We start from the raw sequence: 13,113 nt of genomic DNA, 5'->3' as shown, positions 1-13,113 counted from the left end.
ATGAAATACACGTGAAGCTTGATCTGAATACCCTGCCCACAGGACACCTGCTTCCTCACCTCAGTATGCTTATTGTCTGCACGGAGAAACGGTGAATATGTCCTGCAGATCCTACAGAGTAGATGGAAAGAGAGGTGTGGGATGTCTGTTCAGCTGCTTGTCACATACGCTAGGCTTTGTGGTTGGCTACCCTCTCTGTGTGGCTGTATGTTTTTCCTAGGAGGCTCTAAACCGTATTGAGCCCAGAGCACGATCTCGAATTCTACATATTGTGCTAGAAAAGTAATGTAACAAGAATATTAACAAAACATTCTGATGCTATATGTTAAAAACTAAATGCGCTGGATGGATCTGGTATTTCTATAATGGTTTTACAAAAGCCAATTATAACAACTAGGATCAGCAAATAAAAAGTAAAAAACACAAAGTCATTTTTGGATGGGGGATACAGGTGGGGGAAGCAAGACGGGCTGTGGACACAGAAGCAACACAGGGGCAAAGTGGGTGAGGGAAGCAATACAGGCTCGGGGTTGTGGAAGTAACACGGGGGTCGGTGGAGGATGAAGCAATATGAGAGGTGAAAGCAACACACAGCATGCAGGAGAGTGAAAGCACCACAGAGGTTGTATGATACAACCACGCATGCCTTAACAACGTGGCCTGTACTACGACCATGTCTTTACCATGCATGCCTTTACCTCTCATACCTTTACAACGAATTTCGTTGTAAAGGCAGGATTGCTAAAGGGATATGTGTGGTAAATTGCATATCCCAACTCACCTTCTCTGCGCCCTAACACCCGATACCTCAGTCCTGTAATCCACCCCACTCCAACCTTGAAAACTACCCAGACCTCTCACCCTAAGCCCTAACACTTGGTCCCTGCTCCAAACACTACCCCGACCCCACCTCACACCGCCCTGAGCCCTAAAACCCGGCCCTCCACCCCGGCACACCCCACCCTGAAACCTAAAACTGCCCCCCTCTTGCCTTTAAAACTACCCCTTTCCCTCCACCGCCCAAAGGACTAAACCCCTGCTCCTGCCAAAAACTACCCTGACCACAGCCCCCACGCCCTGAGCACTAAAGCTGACCACTGCCCTGCCCTTAAAACTACCCCTCCCCACCCCGCCCTGAGGCCTAAAGCCCTGCCCCCTGCCAAAAAACTACCCCGGCCCCAGCCAACCCCCCGCCCTGAGCCCTAAACCTGGCCCCACCCCTGAAAACTGCTTCATCCCCATGGCCCTGAGCCCTAAAACCTAGCTCTTAAATATACCCAGACCCCCCAATTACGCCTTGAGCCCGAAAAACTACCCCCAAAACCCGGCCCCAGCCCCACTTACCTGGCCACATCCGGAGCTTCCTGTCCTGATATTTCCTGTTCTGCTTCCCGCCCATCCAGACACCTAGACCAATTTCTGCCATAACCAGGCATATGCGTGGTTAAGGCATATGCGTGGTTCAGGCAAGCATTGTTCCACTTGCGTGGAAACAGCATGCGTAGCTCAGCCCACACACGCTAATGAATAAAAAGCAAGGATATGTTCTTTTCCGAAATCAAGGCACAAGAATATCTGACTGAGCTTAAGGAGGCAAGGGGGAGGAGTAGAACAGGCCGTATCACACAAGGGGGCTCAACTGTTGACTAATCATTGATATTGATGTTGGTTCTTGGGACTCGAAGTACCCGAAGTACATATCCGTTTTGGGTCCAATATTTTGTCTTTTGATTATTTGATTTGTTTTTTGGTCTTTGTCACTGATTTAGGTAGGCATATGGGGGTGAGTTCCCATAGGTTTGGGGGGCCTTGGGGGGTGGGAGGACTGGCGCGGCTCGAGATGTGAGATCGGCTGCCATACATAGGTCATGCTTGACCTATCTGCCTGTAAGGATTGTAGGGGGAGGGTGGGGTCTGTTCTTCTTAAGGGGGAGGGGGGTAAGAGGGGGGACGGGTAAGGGCACAGCACAACACTGCACAGCACAACACGTGAGGGAAGGTATGGAGATGAGCTTTGGGAATAAAAATGTGAGGAGAATGAGCTTTGTAAGATTAAGTTTTGATCTATCAAAAAGTGATAGTATGAAGGGGATTTTGCAGGCTTTGTGTAGGAACTGGCAAAGCATAATATGATGAGTCTGCGAATAGCTTCAGTTAACGTCTGCGGGTTAAACGATCAAAGCAAAAGGCAAAGGGCGGCCATTTTGTTTAAATCTTTACGAATCGATATACTATGTGTTCAAGAAACTCACATAGAAGGTGCTAGAGGTGGTATCCTGGAACAGCTAGTATATAGGCTTATGGTGAATACCAAACATGGTACCCGTACAAGAGGGGTAGCAAATCTCTCGATGGGCCATGGCTGAATGCTCGGTGGGTGGTAAAATATTCACAAATTGCTCGGTTCATGGGTCGACTGGTGATGACCCTGAAGTTCTCGAATTTTTGGATGCTGAACTTGCAATATGGCCCATGCCGGTGATAGTCTGTGGGGATTTGAACATTATTGGGTTGGGGGTGCGTTGGGGTACTTCGGAAGGTGGATATTACGGTAGGAAAAGAAGGGTCTCTGCAGCTCTTACTAATTTAATTAGGAATAACGGTCTTACTGATGCATGGGCCTATTTGAAACCCGAAGACCCCGGTAGCACCTTCTTTTCAGCACCGCATAAGGCTATCTCACGACTTGATTATTTTTTTGTGCCACACCATTTTATCTCAAAACTTAGGATAGAGAAATACCCTTGGATACTTTCGGACCATAACCCACTAGTTCTAACAGCCACTTTCACTGGGGGGTAAGACAAGAACGGGGCTGGACTTTAGAACGAGGGCTTTTACATGATCCAGAATATGTGTCTCATATGAAGGGGTGGATTAAGAAATGTTGGGATTTTAATAGGGAGAGCACATGCACAGGGATAGTTTGGGATGCTTATAAAGCGGGGGTCAGAGGGGAAACAATGAGCTATAGTATGTATTGGCAAAAGAAGGCGACACAGCAAGAGGAAGCAATTGGTAAAAACTTGATTAAGATAGAAGAGGATCTGGCCATTGCTATCAATTTGGGCAGACCAACTGAGGATATATTACTACAGTTGACCGCAAGTAAGGGTGATGCTGGAGAGCGGATTGCTGCTAAAGTTGCGAAAACCTTTTTGGCAAAAAGAGAGCATTGCCATGAGTTTAGCGAGAGGGTGGGGCATACTCTGGTGGTCAGACTAAGACAAAAGGCTACTGCAGGAGAGATATCTGAAACTTTGGATGTAAATGGGACCATAGTAGCCGATGCTTCGGGGATCCAGGAGGGTTTTCGGCAATTTTATCAACGGCTCTATACCAATGAACCCTCAAGGGCGCCGAATATAATTCAAGAGTATCTATATAAGATACCCCTGCAGCGGATTGATGTAATAGATAAGGAGGCACTCGAGGCCGTCTTGACACAAGAAGAGATAATGGGTGCTTTGCAAACTTTACCATCTAGCAAGGCTGCTGGTCCAGACCTGATTCCATTGGAGTTTAATAAAACTTTTGCAGATATAATAGGACCTGATCTGACTGAGGTTATTCGTCAAGCTCAAAGGGGTGGATCCGCTCCGGAGTCATGGGCGGATATTGTAATTCTTTTTTAAAAAGACAAACCATTGAGGGAGCCAGGCTCATATAGGCCAATAACCCTTTTAAATAGTGATGTAAAAATGTTTTCTAAGGCTATGGCAACAAGGTTAAATGGTATTATGAGGAAAACAATCCATCCCTGTCAACACAGGTTTATAATAACAGAGATCTCTGGGGACCCTATGTCCGCTCTGCTTTTGGATGCTGCGAAGTCATTTGATAGGGTCTCCTGGGAGTTCTTGTGGGAGACTCTGAAATGCTTTGGTGTAGGAGATGGATTTATTAAAGCCATCCAAGTGTTGTATAGAGCACCTACAGCTCATTTAAGACTGAATGGGGGCTATACTGCACCTTTATTTATTGAGCGTGGAACAAGGCAGGGATGCCAATGTTCACCCCTTTTACTTGCTACTATAGATCCCCTAATACGACTACTGGAGGCCAATAACGGTATTAGGCCTATTGTGTATCGGGGTATGGAATCTAAAGTACTGGCCTACGAGAACGATGTTGCCATCGTCACTGCAAATCCTTCAACTGCACTAACGGTGGTTGAGACGGTCGCACAGGATTTTGGGAGATTCTCAGGCTATGTACTAAACAAAGCAAAAACTTATGAAGAATAGGCATGCTATTATTGCTGACCTGTAAGTAACTGAATCAGCAGTGTATCTAAGTATTACTATTATGCTGGAGTTGGGGAGTCTGGTCGCCAGGAATATTGATCCGGTGATTAGGAAGGCGAGAGCTGATTTTGATAGATTTCACAATCTACACATGTCATTAGTGGGCCACTGCAATGTGGTTAAGATGATGTTCTTACCAAAAATACTTTACTTGTTTAGGGCAATACCAATAGAATTTGAAAAACACTGGTTTGTAACACTGGAGAACATAGTTACCCGCTTCATATGGGCGCATGGGAACACTAGGAGGGCCCTTAGGTTTATGTCACTTCCACGAGAAAGTGGGGGCTTTACTGTTCCCGATTTTAAAACTTATTATTGGGCAGTGGCTCTCCAGTATATGAGTATATTATTTGGTGCACCCCCTGGCGTTTCCTCGAAAGAAGCAGGGCTCCCTGATGTATACAAGCTATTGCTCGGGGATCAAGCTGTGAATTGTTTTATGAAATTTCGCGAGCTCAGTTATTATAAGAAGATGAAATTTAAGACATTACTGTCTGCCTTTAAAATCTGGGCGGCACTTAAAAAAAAGATTGGTCTTGGGAGGATTCATTATTATACCCAGCTCCACAAAAACCCTATGTTTCCTGAAATATTTTCTGATGGGATCATGGCGGATTGGGCAGAGCGGGGGGTACGGAAGGTGGGGGATCTAATACAGAGGGAAAGTTTTCGTCAGTTTAGTGATATCCAGATGGAGTATGGGCTGGAGAGATGTCATTTTTTTTAATTCTTGCAGCTGTGAAGTTCTTTTAGTAAGAAGGTGGGGGGGGTTTAATGGGTTTAGTAAAATTAAAGTCATTGATATCATTAGAGACAGCAGGAAGTGCGTTATCAGGTTAATATATGCTGAATTAGTCGCTCTTAAACAAGATGATTTGGTTAAACATGCGGGTAAATGGGCGGAACAGGTGGGTGTTGAACCAGAGAGGTTCCTTGATCCTTTAGAACTGGGTCAGACGTTTGTGTGGTTGGCAGGGCTTCAAGCACAGCACTATAAGACTGTCTTTGCACTTTACTACAACCCGGCAAGGATTGCACAGTGGGGGGGGGGCAAGTAGGAATTAGCTGTCCGCGGTGCGATGCACCTGATGCACATCTTTTACACATGTTTGCATCCTGCTCACGCCTTGAAAACCTGTTGGACTCCATCACAAAGTTTCTTGATTTGACATTAGGGCTGAAAGTTACGCTAACCCCTGCTCTGATACTTATCGGTGTCAGCAATAACGAGGTGCAAGATTCATCTTATCAATTTCTTTTTCTGGCTATGGCCGTAGTACGGATAAGTATTGCCTCTGCCTGGCTTGACCCGGTGCCCCCAACATTTCAGCAGTGGTTGTCGCAGTTACTCTCAATGTTCATTCTGGAAAGAGCTATATAGGAGAGAAAGGGTAAAAGAGCGAGACTTTTGGGTCGACGCATTTGGGCTCCTTTAATGAGATGGAAGGAGTCATAGTAGGCTAACGATCCCTGAACCATACGCTGAGAGGGATAGGAGACTCTATTCTGTGTGACACCTGTTAGTAAATGCTGTAAATTTTGTTGTTGTTTGTAGCATGAATTGATATATGGCTGAGCTCTCACTTAACTATATCTTGGAGTAGGATGCGTCATTGTTCATTTTCTTTTTGACGGTATATTTGATTGGGATGAATTAACGCTTATCTTCTTTTTTGACTGCTAAAAAAGTCTGGTTGTAACCTCACTGCTTAATATGTTATATAAGTTTGTGCTGTTTATCAAAATACAAAAACTTAATAAAAAAAGAAAAGAAAAAAGAAAAGTAAACATAGAATTCATTCCTTGACTCGGCTCCCAAGTCAGCCTCAAATGATAGTTGGGCACGCATGACCACATAAGCAGAGTAAAGTCCTGTAGATTGGGAGAGCTTTGCCACCAATAAGACAATGAGCACCTCTCTCTACTGGAATCCCGCCTACAATAATGCCTTAACGCACTCGCCATATGCATACTTGAGGCAACAAAGGTATAGAAATTGCGGCAATGATTTTATCTGGATTTGTTGCGCTCTCTGAGTGATGGCAATCACTAGGGGTGATGACACGTTTGTGGGTGGAACCGGAAACAGCTGATAAACACGAGGAAACATACCATATAGCTCCATATATAATACAACATTTACCAACTCTTGAATTTATGTCTGGATAGATTTATTCAGCCCATTGGCCACCACGGATGAACGAGGTGTATAATCGGCTAAAGATTAGTGCCCCGAATAGGAAGGACAATCAAAAGAAAGGTAGCACGCTAGCTTATTATTTTTCCCTCAGGGGACGCCGGTCACATATGGTCCTCACGTAAACGTGGGCGGAGCCAGTCACAGTAAACGGGAGCCCCGGCAGCACCGTCACGCACTTCTACAAGGCGCCGGGAGAGAATAAAGGTTTGGGCCACAGCTACACATGACGAAGTAAGTGAGGGATTGGAGGGACGACTCTCAGCAGTCTTCATGTTTGTCAAACCATTTAGAGGAAGACATGACTAAATACACGATAAACGGCTGACACAGGGGATTTTTTTAACATGGCAGCCTCCACTTTTCTTGGGAGACGCTCTGGGTAAGCTAGACTCTCAGCAGTCTTCTACGTTGTCAAATCGTTTAGAGGAAGACATGACTAAATAAATGATAAACGGCTGGCACGGGGGATTTTTAAACATGGCAGCCTCCACTTTTCTCGGGAGGCGCTCTGGGCAAGCATGACAACTTGGGCATTTATAACCTAAGAGATAGGAAGCCGAATAACATTATTGATATATCCTTACCTTAACATTGATCACACCCTATCTCATTAGTATTTTCTATGCTAAACCATCTCTCATTCCCCCTTGTACAACAGAGTGTGACTATAGGGAGCTGTGCTCACTCCCCCGCCAGTTCAAGTCTAGATTTTAAATGAACTCGGTAAGCATAACATAAATGAGAATGATGGTTTAATGTGTGTCTCCTAGCTAGGATACCCACAATGTATATAGCTTGTTTTTAATAACATGATTTAACCTTAACTCCTTGTGAGTTTTGATTGCTTTTACAATTGTTAAGAGCGATTAGTTTTCTAGCAACACATTGCCGGGTCCCTTTCTTTTTGAGGACCTGAGCTGGTAGTTTCGAATGTTTGGTTTAGTATGTGTGTGTGGGGGCGAAACAAGGTGATGTTTTGGTATTAAGTGTTGCACGAAGGGCACAGCACTTTGCACTTTACCTGTTTTTATTCCAATTGTTTTACAGGTTCCTCTCGGAGAGCAAGGGGATCTACCACATTAAAACTGAGCAGTGACTCAGTAGGGTGACTTGTCCTTTACTCCAGGATCAGAAGGAGGTAGGGTCAGTACCATTAGGGGTCATATTGTTGAGAGTCCTGATGAAAGCCGGGGTAGTACATTTTGCCGGCTGAAACATGTTGACGGTTTTGCAGAGTGGAGGGGTCAGTATCTCATTATAAGCTCCCCAACCCAGCATCAACAAGTCCATTTTTAATCTGGACAGGGTACCCAGTATTAAAATTGAAATAGAGACTCCCTGAGACCAGTTTTAAACCACTATATCTGCACTTTTTTCACGTGTGATCCCGTTTCTCTCAATTTATGTTGTATTATCCTCCCCCTCCCTATTGCTCCACCTCCAGTGTTGGTTTGCACAGAGGTGTGTCAGCAGCCCTATGATGAAGCATGACACAGCTTGCTATGTGTGCGGGCAATTTTAATCACTTTTGTGTATTTCCCCACACACATTTTCCATTATCTAATTTTCCGGTCCCTCTTCCAGGTTGTGATTCAGATATTGTGCGGGAGATCGAGGAGGGACGACTTCCTCTCACCCCTCACCCTTTTGTGTAAATTCACCAAGTAACAAGGCCTACTCAAGGCAGCCTACAGTTTTTGTGATGAAGAGGATTTCTGCAATATTGCAGAATAAGCAGTCCCGCCGTACCTGACATCACAGGAGATCTCCATGTGGTGAACTACAAAGTACAGGAATACAGGATGAGCATGAACTGGCATATAGTATTGATGACCGATCCCCAGCTTAGAACCTGGTCAATAAAGCTTAGTTTTAGCAAATACTAGGTGACCTGTTGTACATGTGTATCAACAATTGTATCATCATCGGATAAGTGTGGATATTTCTGAGGTGGAAAATTTAAACACAGATTCAATTGCTTTGTTTCTCTTCAGGGTGGTACAGTAAAGAACACAATGGATACTCCTAGTAATGAAGAGAAGAGGATTGTATTCTCTGCAGTAAACTTTCAACTTCTTAATTTTTAGGCTCAACGTGCTAGAAGTGACACTATAAAACAAATCAGCTTAACTATTGGGAAGCAAGGTGAGTAGCTAAAGAAGGTGTAGGTGTACAATCTGCTGATGTGAACAATGTTGCAATTGTAGACATAATAGAGACAGGCAGGCACAGTAGAATTTGGAGTGTAGGTATATTAGGGACATAGGAAGGACCGTGCCAGGAGCAGCTGTAACATGTTGATCAGCCTAGAACTCTGTGAGTGAACCCACTGCCAGAGTACACCAGTAGCCAGACACTTTATTGCATCACATTATCTAATCTATCATACAATATCACACAACAGCATTGTTTATCATTGTCCTGGCACACCTTCACCAGGCCAGAAGGAGGCAGGTGAGAGCTCGGATACGGATATTTATATTTTATTTCTATTGGTATGTCAAAAATAGGAGCATGTGTATTAAGCTCAAACAAATAGTGCTTCGAATTTTAAATTCAATATTAGATTCTATTTACCTTATAAGTTTCGAGAGGTAGGAGGGTGAACGGGAGCCGGAAAATTACTGGTAAAATGCCATGGTGGACCATGAACTAGGGTCCTTCATATATGAAACATTTGAGCTCAGATTTACAAATAAATCATCCAACAAGTGAAGTTGCTGCCCTGCGTTGCTTGAATGGGAAATAGTAAACCGTGCCATATCTACAGGGATGTGGCACTGTTTTATTCTGTTGGGCTGTTGATCAAAGTGCCTTAGAGGATCCACCCTATTTATGGCAGATGTTCCAAACTACACTTTTATATTCCGGACCACTAGGGAATGCCTAGTGGTCATGAACAAGAAAGCAAAATAATTACCTTCACACCCTGGTGAAAAGTCCCAGCGGGTCAGGGACATTTATTTATTAATTTTAAAAACAATCTCCTGCTTTAAAAGTTTGTTTTTGAAGAACAAAAACCTTGCTGAGCAGCTGCATTAAATATAGCGGCTGTTCAGTAAGTGCTTAGTGCCTTTACTAGAGTATCATTGACCATGTTGAAGGCAATGATATCTAAATGCGGTGGTTGTTCTTAAGCAACATCACCAGAGCAAGTCCTTCTGTTCCCCTTGAGGTAAGACTGAGTGGTGGCCAACTCTGAATGAGGCCTCATGTCTAGACAATGACTAAATTAGATAACCCACCCCTTTAAAGACCTCAAGTATGCAGCACTCCTTTTAGACAGAGTGACATATAGAAAGCACTTTGTTGCATTTGTGCATGTGATGCTTTAGAAGCGAAAATACTTTTCTCTAATAGTCACACATAAGTCCTGAAATTGCACTGCAATAAAAATAATTATCAGCCCCTTCTAAGCTACCAGAGAAGATATTCTCACAGGCTCATCAAATGCAAATCGGTGCTGCCACCATTATCTTAGTGATAGAAGTCATAATTATGTGCTGTCTTTGTGTGGAAAGGCGTCACACATAAGTCTAATCGTCTTTTGAGGGCTCCAACTAGCCTTTGCAAGACCCACCCGAGTTTGGGGGCCCCTGGTGGAACACAATACCACCTAGGAAAGTGGGCCAACCCTAGAGACCCAACTGCTCCAAATGAAAGAATCATGCACAAGAACTTGACAGCCATTGGCTACTGGGTTTCAGTCTGCTTTAGGCATTGGCTAACAGGACAGTCCACCAGACTTGGTATCAGCCCACCCCATACTTAGGATGTGACGAATATAAAAGTAGTGCTTCTTCTCATGTCCTCTCACACACAATTACACTGATTACTCTATCAGCCACCCCATCTATTGCTCTCTGGTGTTCCCTGTGTTGGTACTCCCAAAATGTGCCCACTTTGCTCTGAGTTTATTTTTCCAAAATTCCATTTTTGTTTCAAAATTGTGATTACTTTTATGTGCTGCCATGCACTTTCTTTTTATTTTTTTATTTTGCTGTTCTCAAATGACGTTTGACCAGGTTGGAACATTAAAGTAAAAACAAAACAAATAAACTGGTTGCCAATGTCATGATGCAGCCATTTTGGGTTCTTTACCTTTTTCGTTATTGTGAGATTGCCAGTGCAAACAAGCTCTAGCAAAGCCAACAGGTAGGTATTCACCTTTTAAAGATGAAACATATTTCCTTTCCCATTGCGTGTCATGTCTGGCATCCCCTCTCGCTTAGTAGTTTCTTTTCACAATGTCATCTTAAGGACAGGTAATTTTTTCTCTGCAGGCTGTGACATTTAAAACTCCTTTATAAATGTGAAGGACTTTAAAAGGTTATGCTTCAAATAGCCCCTCATGAAATAATGCAGGATGCAGGACAACAACAGCAAATTTATGGCAGTCCTAAAAATTTCAGGATGGCCAGAAACTCTAGGAGGAGATGCTAGCTCCACTGACCAATCTCCGATACCTAGCAAACGGAAAAAGCTTTTGGGCAAAAGTCACTTTGATTGAAAGGATCCAGCGCTTTTCGACAATTTCGCTGTTTCCTTTTATAACTTTTTTTTCAGGAACCTTTACAAAAAGTTGCCAGCAATTCGACAGAGTTCCAGGAACAAAGGCTGCCCATCGTCCCTGCTTTCTATTTATACTGCTGCTGGTGGACCTGTGCTCTTTCTGTCAAAACCCCTATTGCAAGATACAACAGTGGCACAAACTCACGATTTAGAGAAAGATGTAACTACTACTTTGCTTACATTTGCTGAATGTTTTCATTTGTAAATGGGTCTCCAGGATCGTACCTGTGAGCAGGAGATACACCAAGTTGCATAACAGCTCTCACAATGCGGTGCTTCCATCCTCTGCTTTTGTTGCCTTCCTGGTCCTGGTGCTTTGGTCAGACTGGCCGTAGTGTTGATTCTGCCACTGTGGGATGTTACAAAGCTGCTTTTAGGCCTAGAGAAGCTGGGATCATCCCCTAGGCAGGGCTGGTGGAATACTCTTAATTGGGGCCTGACTCTATCGAGGTTCGGCCTCTAGACATTGGCAGATTTGGAAGTGAGGAGGACCCAGCACCATGCACATACACTCCAAACAGCCTTAAAGCAAGTCAGGAGAAAAGATAAGAATACTCTATGACCCAGACAAAAAAGCAGTGGAGCAGACCCAGTGTTCACATTCCCAGTGCACGACCCATGAATCATTTTTTAAGGGTTGTCACGCTTCCCCATGCGAAGGGATTAGGAATGCAGGACAAACTCTGATTTTCCAGTGCCATTTGGGAATCCCAATCTACCATGGATTTATATTCCTGGGCAGACTGCTGATACTTTTTGAAGATATGCTGATCTTCTTCAGCATTATGTTGACATAATGCCCCATAACAAACCCGGTATATTTTTGTCAAACCCAGTGCTTTAAATGGGCCGGTACTGCCTGGTACGGAGTACCGGCACTTTTTTATTTTGAGAGGGAGAGTACTGGCACTTTTCGAGACCGACGTAATACTTTTAATTGGAGAGTACCAGCACTTCTCAGACACAAGCAGGTACTCGGCTACAGAGTACCTGCACTTCTATTTTTCAATTTCAAGCACTGGTCAAACCTCCTGAAGGTTGAAAACTGCAGAAAGACCCTGACAGTCCACAAAAGGCTTACTATGTATCTTTTGGTGGCTGCTTAGATAACAAAGGATTTCATCTACAGCCGCCATCAGGCCTGCTGTGGTTATAACTCCTTCCATCCATATCACTATAACTCCCCCAAGTGATAGCACATAAGCTAGCACATGCAAGACCTGAATGAGGGTCTTGATACGAGCTTCTGAGTGGGTCTGTGAGTGGGCGCATGAGTCACCGAGTGAGTGTGTGCATGAGTCTCTGGGTTTGTGAGTGGGTGTGGAAGTGTCTGAGTGGGTCTATGAGTGGGTGGGTGCATGAATCTCTGAGTTGGTCTCTGAGTGGGTGCTTGAGCTTCTGAGTGGGTGAGTGAGTGGGTGTGTGAGTGTCTGAGTGGATCTGTGAATGGGTGCATGAGTCTCTGAGTGGGTCTGTGAGTGGGTGCCTAAGTGTCTGAAGGGGTCTCTCAGTGGGTGCATGAGCTTCTGAGGGGGTAAGTGAGTAGGTGCATGAGTGTCTGAGTCAGTCTGTGAGTTGGTGCATGAGTCTCTGAGTGGGAAATTGAGTGGTGTGTGAGTCTTTGAGTGAGTCTGTTAGTGGGTGCAAGAGCCTCTGAATAGGTAAGTGAGTGGGTGAGTGAGTGTCTGAGTGGGTCTTTGAGTGGGTGCATACCTGTCTGAGTGAATCAGTGAGTGAGTGCATGAGCTTCTGAGTGGTTGAGTGGGTGTATGAGTGTCTGAGTGGGTCTGTGAGTGGGTGCATACAGGTCTAAGTGAGTGGATGAACTGAGTAGGTGAGTGGGTGTATGAGTGTCTCAGTGGGTCTGTGATTGGGTGCATGAGTGTGTGAGTGGGTCTGTCAGCGGGTGCATGAGCTTCTGAGTGGGTGAGTGAGTGGGTGCATGAGTGTCTGAGTGGGTCTGTCAGTGGGTACGTGAGTCTATGAGTGTGACTGTGAGTGGGTGCAAAAGTGTCTGATTGGGTCTGTCAG

Source organism: Triturus cristatus, chromosome 4_2 (genome assembly GCF_964204655.1).
Source record: "Triturus cristatus chromosome 4_2, aTriCri1.1, whole genome shotgun sequence".
Classification (NCBI taxonomy): domain Eukaryota; kingdom Metazoa; phylum Chordata; class Amphibia; order Caudata; family Salamandridae; genus Triturus; species Triturus cristatus.
Note: the sequence above shows the minus strand (reverse complement) of the source record.